This window comes from Cupressus sempervirens, chromosome 11 (assembly GCF_028749045.1).
Source record: "Cupressus sempervirens isolate cs-2001-9-10 chromosome 11, ASM2874904v1, whole genome shotgun sequence".
Lineage (NCBI taxonomy): Eukaryota > Viridiplantae > Streptophyta > Pinopsida > Cupressales > Cupressaceae > Cupressus > Cupressus sempervirens.
The window spans coordinates 536,972,777-536,987,560 of NC_143128.1; positions in this window are offsets into that span (position 1 = coordinate 536,972,777).

Consider the following 14,784-nt stretch of genomic DNA (forward strand, 5'->3'; position numbering starts at 1 on the left):
GGACTACTAGATCCACCTTGTGAGAGGATTTAAAAACATACAATGAATTATGCACTCAGTAAAGAGATTTATGAAAGATTGTTAGGTCTACCTTGTTAAAGGATTTTGACTAGTTTGCTTATTAGGATGAAGCAATAGTAGATCTCTAATTTGCAACAGAGTTTGCTGAAAGAGATTCCTTTGTGTACTGATAACCTTTCTATGATAGATATGTCTCTGTTGCTCCTTATGCCTTTATAATTTGCTCATTTTTTTGTTGCATTCATAACTTGAACTTTTGCATACATATTTTCATTACATTGATATGGTACAATACATTACATATATATACCAATCCAAATTTCATAATTACAAAGTTGACCATGATACAAGTTAACAAAAATATTACAAAGTCAACCCACATGAATACACTCAGGTTCTAAAGTCTCACTCATTGAGGTTTTAATGCTCGACATCTACTATCAATGCTTGGCATCATCATGCACTTGGTAGAGGTAGAAGCTTGGTTCGTACTGATCACTTTCAAGTAGTCTTGACCTTGGTCTAGACTGGCAACTTGGTAGATATTGTGAAACTCAGCAAATACTAAATCACTTGGTTAGCATGTCAAAACTCGGTAAACACTAACACCTTAAGCTCAGTTAACATTTGCTTTGCATCACATGAATTGTGAACTCGGTAAGTATTGCAATGCTTGGTAACCATTGATAAACTTGACATATATTGAAATGCATGGTTTAAACTACTGGACTTCAAATTGATTGAATCTACTTAGTAACACTGGGATTTGTCCAAAGGACTCAGTAGCAACTGAAGAACTTAATGGAAACTGAATTACATGGCAAACACTGAGAACTAAAAAATGAGCTCGATAGCTATATACAATCTAAATAAGTGTGTGTCACTAATAACAAACTTGACTGATATGTCAAAAAATTTATTCCATGCAAAATAGTCCATGATGCTTTCCAAATTGCACATTTGTTCTTCAAGGAGGTGGTAATAATCCATGGCTTACCTTTAAGTATTGTTTCAAACAAGGACATAAGGTTCATGAGCCATTCCCAGATAACCTTGTGGAAAAATTTAGATACAAATATATCCTTTGGATCTACCTATCACCCTCATATAGATGGTCAAACTAAGGTAATAAATAGACATCTTAGAAACTTGCTAAGGTGTCTTACAAAGGAATATGAAGAAGTTTGGGATAAACTAACTAGGCAGGCTGAATATGCATACAATGATATAGTTGACAAGTCAACTGGTAAAAGTCCATTTGAAATTATTTATGGGTTGCATCCTAGAGGGGTGTTTGAAATAAGAGAGCTGAAATATGGTGCAAAAGGTAGTGGTTATGCTGAGGACTTTTCCCACTCCATGAGGGAAGTCCATGAAACAATGAAAAAGACCCCAGGGTAAACTTTAAGAAAGCCACCTCCTAAAAAAGATATAAAATATTTCCGAATCTCTCATTAATTTGAAAAAAAAAAATTATTTATATTGGCGAAACTCTCAATTTTTTATTCTAAATATGATTAATTTTGGCGATTATTTTTGAATAATAATTTCTTTTGTATAAAATATTGACGAATCTCAATAATAATAGGAAGTTCATTAATCACCATGGAATATTACAAATCAAAATTGAACATTTTTTTACCTTGTGGAATGTTATGAGAATTGTTACATATACTTTAAATCAATAGTGAAAAATAAATATTGGTGATATAACCCTAAATTAACTAATAATTATGATAATTATTGGTTAGTTCAATTTAATTTCTCCAATAATATATTATATTTAGGTAACTCAAATCTATTCATGTAATTAATATTGTGGCGAATATTTGAGTTTAAATTTTTCAATAAAATAAATTATTGAGCGATTTTAAATATTCTAGAACTGAATTTTATAAAACTATGGCGATTTAGGTTGTATCAAATCTTAAATTATTAGCCAAATTACTAGCCAAAAAATTCTAAAATTAGCCAATTTACAAATATTAGCCACTAAATTATACCCTAGAAGACCCTAACTGAAAATGATATGAAAATCAAGCATAAGGTAGATGACAGTAAAAGAGATAAATGTACAATACAAAGTTGGTGATCTTGTCATGGTTCATCTATAGAAATAATGGGTTTAGAAGGGAGTCCCTTATAATCTTTGGATGATAAGGTTGGGACCTTGCAAAATACTAGCCAAATATGGCAACAATGCATAAAAGGTGGAGCTTCCTAAAGATATTGGGTTATCACCAATTTTTAATGTTGCTAATATGGTTAGATAAAAAGGCCCTACTCTAGATGCTAATCAGATGTTGAAGGAAGTCATTCAATATATGGAAGACCTAAAATTCACTCTTACACCACCTAAGATAGTTGAAAAGGTTCTTGACTTAAGGGTTTACGAGAAAACTAGGACAAAGACTTACTGGGAACATCTTGTCAAGTGGCATGGGAAAGATGATGCAGAGGCTACTTGGATCAAGGAAGTAGACTTCAAGAAGCTAGGAATAGAGTCTAGTTTTCTCAATTGAAGGATGTATTAAATTTTTGTGTTTGGGGGAGTATGGTGTAGGAGAACCTAGGATAACTCCTAGTCCTAGTTCCTCATTTTGGTTTTTTTTCTTGTACTAACCTTAGCCAAGTTAGTTGGGTGTGTTTGGACCTTACAAGGTAATGGGAGCTTGCTCCTAGATGGATTTGACATGGCTTAATCCATTAAAGATATTTTTGCTTACTTTGTGTTTAATTTTTAAGGAAGAAAGATTAGAGTTATGGGTATTATACCCTAGAAGTATGGGAAAAGTTTTTTTTTTGATTTAATTTGTCATTTAGTACAAAGTTGGGAAAGATGTCAAAAAGATGTCAATTGTTGCAAAATTTGTCAATTAGGTCAAAGTGGTCCAAATCATGTGAGTTGATGTTCTGAAATCATGCTTAAAGAGGTCATATTATACCTATTTGGAAGGTTCCAGGTGATGAACGCCAAAGTTTCTAGAAAATGCAAAATGTTGTTAGCAACTTTGAAAAGTTGCATGACAATATTTGATAAGAATGTTGCATGTCATGAGAATGAGGTTGATAGTTATGATAACTACCTAAATTTTTTTGAGGAACCTATAAGACCCCAAAGGAGACCCATTTCAATGGTTGGAGATTATAATCAATGAATTTTGAAATTAAAAGCCACGAAAATGTTGTTCCAAAATTGATAGTTTTGGTGTTTTTGATTGCATGAATACTTTAATAGATTGAGGACTTCTATTTGTGTTGGATCCTTGTAGTTCATGTTAATACCATGCATTTTGTTTTGTATTTCAAGTTGATAGGAGTTCATTTTTTTATAGTTTAAAAAGCATTTGTGAATAGACAATTTGTTATTCTTGGTTTGACAATTTTGTGAAATACTCCCCCATGAACCCTCAGTATGGAATCATCATGGCCTTGAGGGATGTGGAAGTGGAGTCCTTGTAAATTTTACATAGAAAAGGAGAAGTATGGACAAGCTTGTTTTCTATTTTTCAAGTGATGCCCTAGGCAAGCTTTTGATGTATGGCTAGGTGATCATAGTGCTTGCAAGTTATTTTTGGTAGATTAAATGTGCTAGAGAGTTCAACCTAAGAGTTTCAAAAGGAGGAGGAGTGTATGATGAGGCTATATGTGAGAGGAGAAGTTTACAAGGCCAATTTTTCTAATAATTTCATTAGACCCTTGTAGGTGGTGACATGAAGTTCTTGAAACCTTTACTTATGCTCACAAAATTAGCAAAGTGATGTAGGAACAAGTTGAGGACTAGAGAGCTAAAATATCTTGATGTAGTTCCAAAAGGGTATCCATATTGGTAATTAGTTTTCCACCTTGTTAAGGGAAATTTGGAGTTATAGCCCAAAAACAAACTTTGGAGGCTTAATTCAACTAGGCCTAATTAGGATAATTTTATCAAATTTGAAGGAATTGATAGTAAAACCTATGGATTTTGAGACCAGAAGGATAAGGGAAGTCTAAAATCTCTCAATTTTAGTCCCTCACTCCAAATTGAAGGTAGAATGACAATTTTTTGTTGAAATTGTGAGTTTGGAGAACAAGATGGAATGTCTCTATGATGGATGCAAGTTGTAAAAAACATTGTTGTAGCTGGATAGGGAAGTGTGGAGGATAATGTAGAAATCCTCTTCAGGTTAGGGTAAAAAAGGGGAACCCTAATAGGCTATAAGAGAAGCCTAGGTGAGTCCTTAGTGAGGAAAGGGGCTTGAAGCAATCCAATTTACATAATAGACATTGCCTCCTTTATTTCCTTTTTAGAGAGGTTTGGCATTATTTTACTTAAAGTCTACTCTCTAATGTCTTTCTTTGTCTTAAATGCATTTTCCCACTAGTGAGAGAAAAGCTTTGGTAGGGCTTTAGGAGCTTTCCCTTTGAGTTCAATAGGGTCATACTTCCATGTGGTCATCTTCTAAACCATTGCATCTTCAATTTGCCTTTGCTCATCCTTGCTTCTAGTTTCATATTTGAGGAATTTGAAGTCTGCCACCCCACTACCTTCCCTTAATGTTTTCAGTATTTTTTCAAAGGTAGGTGGGGGCCTTTTAAGGGAGGTGATTGGAGTGTTATCTTCATCTTCATCATCATCATCATCCTCAAGCCTTAGTTTCTTTCTTGGTTTCCTAGGCTTGGAGGAAATTATCACAGGAGTAGAAGACCTTCCATTTTTCTTTGATGGAGTCTTTGCCTTCATATTTGGAGGTTCCTTTTCCTTTTCTTCTTCTTTTTCTACATCATCACCTTTACCCATAGTAAGCATGAGAGGGGAATCACATTTGGAAAATTCCTTCTCAAGTTTGTCTAAGCTTTTCTTTCCTCTCTTCAAGATTTGGGGAATCTAAATCTCAACTAAGATTATGCTCTTGGCTTCTTCATATGTTCTAAAATATGTATCCTTGGGGTCTATAGGCTCATTGACAAGGGATTCAATAATTTCTCTATTTTCATAAATGTTCACTTCATAGCTCAATGTCTTTACCCACAGAATCCTAGGTTTGACTTTTGGAATATGCACTTTATTACAATCAACCAAGAAACAAATATCTTCCTCATAATCATCAACCAATTTTTTAGGGGTCCTAAACCTACTTTTCATCCTCTCCTTGAAATTTTCAAAATATGCATCCATGATTCCTTCAAAATTCTCACCCATTTCATTTATGAAATCATGTATCTGATATAGCATGAGGGTGTTCTTCTTCCATACAACAATCCTTTTTGATGGAAATGATTTTTTCACATTAAAAAAAAGAAGACCAAGACTGAATCAAACTTACATGAATTATTCTTGGAATCTCATATTCTCTCTATGTTCTTGCTCAACTGAATCTGCTAAAGCTTGATGAGGTCAAATGATAGGTTCTTCTTCATACCTTTCTATGCCAGGTCAACTGCTTCACAAGGCACATGGTTTGGTCATTTGAACCATAAATCTAGTGAGATATGACATGAATGTTGAAACTAATTTCCATGTCAATCACACTATTCAAATTTATTCCTCTATCATCCTATTCAGCTTGAGTTAGCTTAGCCAGTTCTACATGACCTAGGGTTTTGGTTGCCTTGTATTTCTCCATCATTGGATAACTAGGGATTTGATGGATCATCTTCTTGGTGATTGGAATTGGTTGCTTGAACTAGAAGATCATGTCATTAACTCAGATCAATACAAACCCAATCCACTTTATTTGAAAGTTCCTTAACATATGAATGATGTGGGTCAAACCCTAAACTTCTAGATGCTTGTGTTCTAGTTTCAATACTTAATTCTCACATAAAGAACTGTATGCCTGATCTAGCTCAAAATTAACCAATTCTTGAATTGAAAAATGATAAAATGACCTTACATCATGAATGAGAAGTAACTTGAGAGGAATGGTTGAGTGTACTTCTTGTGGATCCTTCTCTTTAGCAATTACGAGATATAGTTTGAAGTTGGTCACTTTTCAATCTACATTTTTTACCAACACTTCAAAACCCTTATTAACCTTTGTATTTGATGAAGCTGCCATATCACTCGATCGATGGATAACTCTGCATAGTAAACTTTTATGCTACTTAGTTTGTCAAAAAGTTCTCTTAAAATTTATAGGGGATTGAAGAATGCTCTTTCTCTATTTGGTCTCTCGATACTCAATGAAAAATAAACTTTGATTTCTCCTTTTATCCAAATTTCAACTTTTAGGGCCTCATTAATGCTCCATACCATGGTAGGTGAAATAAACTTGGTTAAGTCTTCAAACTTGAATATATCATGAAGCTCAGTTAGAACTAGCTATCAACTTTACTTGGTTAAGTCATATGAATTGATTGAGTCATATAACATGATCTTGCTCGATTATGGTTGAGTAACTTGGTAAGATCTGACACTTCAGTTATAACTGAGGCTTGACTCAATCAAAACATGATTCTTGCATATTGTCCTGGTGCATCTAATATGCTAATTTGGAATTTCATATTTGCATGACTAGAACTGATGTAGAATATGATTTTGTTCATAGATCTAGTAGTCTCCTTATATGCTTATACAAAGGTGATTGAGTCACCCAACTCATTGCCTTGGGTGTTAATGACTTTACTCTTTTGGCTTGAGATCTCGAGCGATTTCCTCACCCACTACTACTTCATTTGAGTCCTAATCTTATCATCTTTTGATTTCTTTTCATCTTCAATTATAGCTCTATTCATACAGTTCTTAGCTAGATGACCAAGCTCTTTTCATACAAAGCATCTTTTGGAAGGATTCATTTTTCTGAAGTGAGTCTTCATATAGTTAGCTCCAATGTGTCCATACTCACCACATAGATAAAATCTACACCATGTTATGTAATCCCAACCAAATATAGCTTTAGCAAGTTGTTCAGTAGGATTAAATTTCTTGGTTTTGCACTCTGAAGATTTATGACCTTGTTTGTTGAACATGAAACATTTTCCTTCAAACTTAGTTTTCTCAATGCATTCACTTGCTCTATGTCCATGTTTGTTGCAACTATAATATTTACCATTAAAATTTGACTTTCCATTGCTCCAAATTTTTTTTGATGAGTGCTCTAGCTTTCCATAATGATTACATGTAGGTCTTTCATTGTTTTGAGCTCCTTATTCAGTGTAGCCTAATCTTGGTTTCCATTTGTGTCTTTTCTAAGATAGCTTAGCCAATTTATCCATGCTCTCTTGTCATCTCATCATTATTTCATTGGTTGTTTTCCTGCTCTAAGATCATTTATGAGTCTATCATTTTTTGTCCATAGATTGATGACTTCTTGATTTTCACTATTCAATTGATTTATTATATATGTTTGATGTAGTGAAAGCTGGTGAATTTTATTGTTCTTTTCTTCTAGCTTGGTGTTGAGTAATCTTTTGTTATCATTTTCCATCTCTTTGTCATTGCCATCTTTTTTCTTTTGTTCCATAACTTTGCGTATCCTAATTGAATGAATCTCCTATTCTCTTTTAAATTTTCTTTCTTCTTCTTGCAAAATGAGGTTCATTCCAAGCATATCTTCTATAGCTACATCCACTTCATCTAAAATTCTTTCTCTACAAATATCTTCAATTCTTTCTTCTGTGTATACATTATCATTCATATGTACTACTAACTATTTTCTTCTTTTCACGGAATGAGACAGTTGATTCTTCAGTTTCTTAATGTGCTCCATGGCTAGGTTTAGAAATTTTCAATGGATTTCTCTAGCTTGTACACTTCAATTACTTCTAATCTTTTCTCTCAAGCTGCTAGACTTCTCAAAAGAGAACCTTGGTCTGATACCAATTTTTTGAAATTTAATGATGACTGAGTGACTCGGGGGGGGGGGGGGAGGGTGGAGGGTGAATCAGGAACCACTTGAATCTTTTTTCTCTTAATTCCACTTTATTATATTATCTAATCTACTTGCATGCATGGAACATAAAGCAATAAAGTAGTAACACCATAAAACTTTAACACAAGATTGGTAACCTAGAAACCCTCTAAGTAGAAGGTAAAACTAGGGTGGTGATACTATCAAATGCTAGCTAACTGCTCAGTTGACATTGTTTCTTGGTAGATATTGTCAACTCATTTGACACTTCTCATTGCTTTTTCCATTAACACTATTAACTTGGTTCTGTGAACACACTTTTGTCTAGTAGCTTGGTCACTAATATCTTCTCATGATAACTAAGTGTTTTGACACTAATAGACAATATGTCTTGCCATAACTTCAACACACATAGCTTAACCCATTATTTTCTAACTTCGCTAACTCAATGAGTCTATGCAATGTATAGCATCCCTTTCTATCATGAACTCAAGCATATATGTTATCATCATTGACAAACCTAACATCAATAAAACACTTCATCCGTGCATCCAAGTGACAACTAGATTTTTAATCCCAAAAATCTTCCCTTTTGCGTTGATAGAAGCATATGCTGAAAACCCATCAATCAAGAATATTTTTTTAATATCCTCAACATATACAACTTTTCCTATTTGAATACAATTTTCTAAATATCCTCAACATATATGACCTATATATGCTCCAATATGAATTTTTATTCTCTTCCCTTATATTCTCTCCCTTTAAGGTTATTCATTTTACATCTTATCTCCCTTCGACATTAATGAAAAATGAGTCACTATGCCAAAGAATCAATTTGAAGTATTTGCATTGGATCAAGGCAATGTGAAAGTAACAGTACCAAGTTCCAACTAGAACCTTTATACAAAAACATTTTATAAGAGTTCTTCAATCAACTCTTCTCATTGTGACCACTCCCCCATAACAGTAGCACCAAGCATCATGTCCAAACATATGAATAGTGTTATTATTGTACTAGACTAATGCAATTCTACATCAATTAGTTTGAAATAGGTAGAGATATTCTCCAAATCATACCTCTAAGGTACTAAAGGTGTACTTATCCAATGGTTTAGTAAAGATAACTTCTATCTATTACTTTGTACTTACATATTCTAGTTTGATTCCCTTTTCTACTACCTTCTCTCTCATAATATGATACTTAATAAAAATGTGTTTTTTTCTTGAATGTAAAACTAGGTTCTTTAACATACTTATCATACTTTTTTTATCACTAATTATAGGCTCTCAAAATTCAATACCCATATCGTTCAATATTATCTTCATCCATATAATTTGATTACAATTTTTTGATTCTCCAACATATTCTACTTTTTTTGTAGATTGTGAGATACAATCGCATTTCTTACTTAACCAAGAAACCAATCTTCTTCTAAGGAAGAATGCACCACCACTCATGCTCTTCCTATCATCAACATACCTTCCTAATCAAAATTAGTATATGAAAACACTATAAAATTATTCAATTTTTCATACCATAAGCCAAAGTATGATGTTTTGTTCAAATATATGAATATCCCTTTTACTAATGTTAAATGTGTCTCTTTAGGGTCTATTTGGTATCTCATAACTATTCCAACTACAGTAGCTATACCTGACCTTGTATGTGTCAAGTATTGTAATCCTCCAATCATGGATTTGTACCTAGTTGATACAGGAGCATCCTGGGTGTAAGAACAATGTTACATCAGCCAAAAATATTTTTTTTCAATCTTTTCTATTTTAATAAGGACTAGTAGACAGGGTGGTTACTATTTATGGGAACTTGCTATTTTTAGTAAGTTTTTTATACGAGCTTAGAATGTCCTCATTTTCTATATGAGGGTTCATTTTAGAGTTATAACACTACCATAAAAGTCTCATTGCTCTAGCTTAAGTATCAGAGAAGTTATTATGGATTTTTGGTGAAAAATTTTGTAGAAAAATCTTTAGGTTCACTGTTGGAGGCCTTAGAGTGCTCAGATGAGGTCCAAAAACTTGATAGAAGAGTGCTTACACTATTCCAAGCTTTTAGATTAGGATCTTGCATTTCTGAAAAGTGGTTATAATATCCAATCAAAGAAATGGTTCGAGAGTTATGACCTTCTAAGGTTGGGCTACTTGAAATATCTAAAATAATTGTCAAAGATGTATTTGGCAGACTCTATATGTATTGTTGGGGTCTATTGGCCCTAGGTATTAAGTTTTGTTGTCTAGAACCTTCCTAGGTGTCATAAAAATGCCTATTTACAAAAGGCCGAAACATTGTCTAGAAAAGGTTTGGGTGATAGTTCATAGCTTGTCTTGCAGATTATTGTAACGAAGGCACCTATGTGGGTTAGCATGTTGTACTTGTGAATTCTATAATTCTGCATTTGTGGCACAAATAAGGAGTCCATATTTTATTCTCACATTTTCTATTGCTATTTTTTTCTATTATGGTTTATGGTATTAAGGGGAACACCCTTCATCAGTTGTTTTCGTAGCATTGGGAGACTCGTCCTTTCTTAATAATTTGCATCTAGTCAACATAGGTGTTCCAACTAAATTACAATTTTCCAAGCCAAATCTTGACAAAAAATGCTTAACATAGTTAGCTTGAGATATGAATATGCCATCTTTACTCTATGTTATTTGTAATCCCAAGAAATATTTCTTTTTTACAATCATAGAAATTTCAAATTCATCCTTCATTTCATCACCATTGCCTCCAAAAATAATGTCATCAACTAATACCTAAATGATAAGTAAACTATCTAAACTTGTCCTTAAGTACATGTTAATATTGATATTACCTTTCTTTAAGCCCAAACTCAATAAGTGGAAAACCATTAGGTTTTTCAATGTATACCTCTTCCTCAAGTTTTCCATTTGACAAAGTTGGCTTCACATCCATCTTATATGACTTGAAGTTCTTGTTAGATGCATAAGAAAAAATAATCTTATTTCTTCTTATCTTACAATAGGAGAAAAAGTTACCTCAAAGTCTATACATTCTTCTTTTGAGTAACCCTTGTATGCTATTCAGTGTATATAAGAAGAGTTATTATACTCCAAATAAGGTAAAGATTTTTTATTCTAAGTCTACTTTCAGACCGATTGTGATTCCTCACATGAGAATAGTAAAGCTTACTTTAGAATATGATCCTACTCAAACATTCCAAACAAAAATGTTATCTTTCTTCCCTCCTAAAGAAATTGAGTATATCAAAAGTCATTAGGAAATGAACTTTTTACATTTTGGAGCTATACAGGTAATTGTAGGATCATTAGTACCAAAAAATATACACCCTATATGTTATTAAGCTCGATGTGATAGAAGACAAGTCAATTGTAACCATGTGTTCTAGTTGTCTAGCCTATCAAGAATGATAAAAAGTTCTATGTGTTTCATGTATTATCCTAATTTGACAATAGCAACTAGGGATAAGTCCAACCCTAAAGTCAAATATGGTTCTTTGAATTGTTGGGGTGTGTTTAGTTCATTATATGGAATGAATATGTTTGGCACTTTCAAATAAGCACAACACATTGCACCCACATTCCTTGATAATTTTGGTTGCAACCCTTTCACTAAAACTCAGCGCAGAGCCACAAAATAGTGTAGAAAGCATAAGAAACTTCACTTTTAGCCTCACTCTTCCTCATTGAAAATCTTATGCACCTAAAAATTGGTTCATTCACAAGCATTCTCATCCTCATCCTCAATCCAATAAAATCATTTGCTATATTTTCAATAAGCCTATGCATAAAGCCCTTGATTGTCATTGCAAGAACAAAGTTATTAAAGCCATCTACTTTGATCCAACTGTAGCAGCATGGTGGGATGTTGTAGATGAAGAAGAAGATTTATAAATGCAAGATAAATTTTTTGAACTTATTTTAGAAGATGTAGAAGAAGTCTTTGAAGAAGATGATGTTCTTCTTGAAGATCTTGGTACAACCCTATAGGTATTAGAACAACAACTTGAAGAAGAAGATGATGAGGATCTACCTAGTGTCTACATGAGTCATTCTAGAAGAGGAAAAGGTTGATTCAACAATTGAAACAATAATAATAACAGAGGAGGAAGAAATTATAAATGACAATATGATGATGATGAAGATGAATATGCCTTCTCTTCCCATTCTTTCTAGCATCAACAACCACCAAAGATGTTGTACCAACTACCATAACCACATTTTTATAGCCTCATCGAAGAATTCTAAAACTTTAATATGTATCAAACTATAGAACCTTCTGAATAGGTATGTCAACAGGCCCTTGTTTTCAATCGTGTTACAATAGAACAAAAGAAAAGTAAGTTCTATAAGTCTAAGCCACAACCAAACCCTATTGTACAAGCCTTGACCACATACCACGATCTCTCCACTCCTAAGCAAGTTATCCCTAGAAAAAAATATAGCGTTGTGATTAGGGATTTAGAAGAAGGACCTTCTTACTCTGGCCTAAATTTTGATGAATTCTCCTCTAAAATTTAGGAAGAATATGAAGATGAAGATATTGTCAATTTTGATATTCCTAATCCTAGTATAGCAAGAATGGTGATGATTGTATTACCTAACCCTACTCCAAAACTAGAACCACAGTATTTAGTACATCTCCTTACTGAAAATTTTTCTCAATACATTAATGTTCTAATTAATGGCAAACAATATGATGCTCAGATTGATATTGGAGCCTCTCTCTCTTTTTGCAAAAGATAAGTCCTTAATAATTGGGAACTGTTAATAGAAAAAATTGTATATATTGCCTGTGATGTACAAGGCAACTAGTTTAGCTATGACAAATATTTTCATCAACACAATTTGTAGATAGAAGGAAAGAAATTTAAATGTGACTTATTTGTCATGCAATGAATGCCTGTACATGTACTTCTTGGAGAAAATTTTATATATAGATATACACCTTATGGTTGTACAATGAAGAGCATCATGTTTACTCTTCAAGCATAAAAAAATCAGCACTCCTAGATTAGTCTATGCTTTAGAAGAGTATCCCTCTATCAATATGGTCCAGACTTTTGAACCTCTTATGGATTTAAAAGCCTTGATCATGCAAAATGTTTTTTTCTAAAGACCCACAAAAGTTTTGGGAAAAAGAGATGCCAGAGATGAAAATAAAAATCAAGCTAGAAGCAAAAATGAAAAGTGGGAAAAAGATCCTCATTCTAGTGCATGACTATAATGATATGCAACAAGCAATTGAAGAACTTAAGAAAGGGAAGTATATTGTTCACTCTAAATTTGATTTTAATTGTTATGCATTTATGGTCAACAAAGAATCAAAAAAATAAGAGAGGAAAGAAAAAGATGGTAATCAATTATAAACCATTGAATGATATAACAATTCCATTCCCTTATCCAATACTAGATAAATCTTATCTATTACAATAGGTTGCTAATTGAAATATCTTCTCTTAGTTTGATTGTAAATCAGGTTTTTATTAAATTTTCATCAAGAATGAAGATCAACACAAGTCTGCATTTAGCTATCCATTTGAACATTTTGAATGGATTGTTATGCCATTTGGCTTGATGAATGCACCCTCATATTTCTAGGAGAGAATGGACAAATTCTTCAATGCCTATAAAGATTTTCTTTGTGTTAACATAGATGATATTTTAGTGTTTAGTAAAAACATTGATGAGCATAGATCTCATCTGAACGTTTTTAATAAATTATGTTTGGATTTTGGGATTGTTTTGTCCTAGGCAAAGATCCAATGGTGTAAAGACTCTTGTAGATTTTTAAGAATGATAGTTAAGGGTGGACAACTTAAGGTTCAAACTCATATAAAAAATGAGATCCTTGAATTTTAGCCTCCATTGAATTTTGAGCTGCAAGGATTCTTAGGGATGTTGAATTATGTAAATAATTTTTATCCAAATGCAGATTTTGATGGAGAGCCACTAGAACAACTACTGATGAAAAGGAAACCATAGTGGTCAACTATTCATACTAAAGTAGTTTAGAGGATCTAGTATAAAATCTAGAATCTCCCCATGCTAACTGTGCCTACCACACAAGATTTTATCCTATACACAGATGCTTCTGATGTAGCCTAGGGAGGATATTTATGATTTGTTAAAGATAACAAGGAATACATCATTGAATATACTAGTGGATTTTTCCCTACTAATATCCAAAAATGGATCTCTTTTGACAAAAAAATTTATGGTGTAATTTTTTGTCTTAAGAAATTTGCTTTAAAATCGATGCATTTACCAAAATTCATCATTGGAATAAACTATACCAAATTTCTCACATTCAAAGAAAAGGACCACGGTAGAAAAGATGGCAATGGAAAGTGTGTTCACTAGCAAGAATATTTAAATCAAAATAATTATGAAGTCTAGCATATTCCAGGAAAAGAAAATTTAGTTGCAGATTATCTCAGTCGACAAGCTCCTAGAGTTTTTATGGTAAACCCTTCTTAGCCTCCATACTATGGTTTCCATTTAGAAAAGGAGTTTAATGTTTATTTCTCTAGTCTCCACCATATTTCTCAAAAACAAAGCTTACTTCAAGGCATGAATTAAAAGTTTCATCACTATGCAAATTATGCTATGGATACTCTAGTAAATCTGTGAGGCATGACACAACTAGATTATCTCAATGATGATAGTGAGGAATTCACTATTCTTTAGATGCAAAATGACCATCAGTACCTACTTTTTCTTGATGTAATTAGAAGACCTTTCTTCACATGGTGGATCACATGTTTGGCCCCATGCATTGAGCAAGTTATTGAGTTCTTTTGTTGTGTCAGTCTTGATAAAGTCAATATAGATATTCATCTCAATCTTGAGGTTTGTGTCTGTGTCATCATTAAACTATGATTAAGATGAGAATCTTACTTTTCACCACACTTAGTATATGATGACA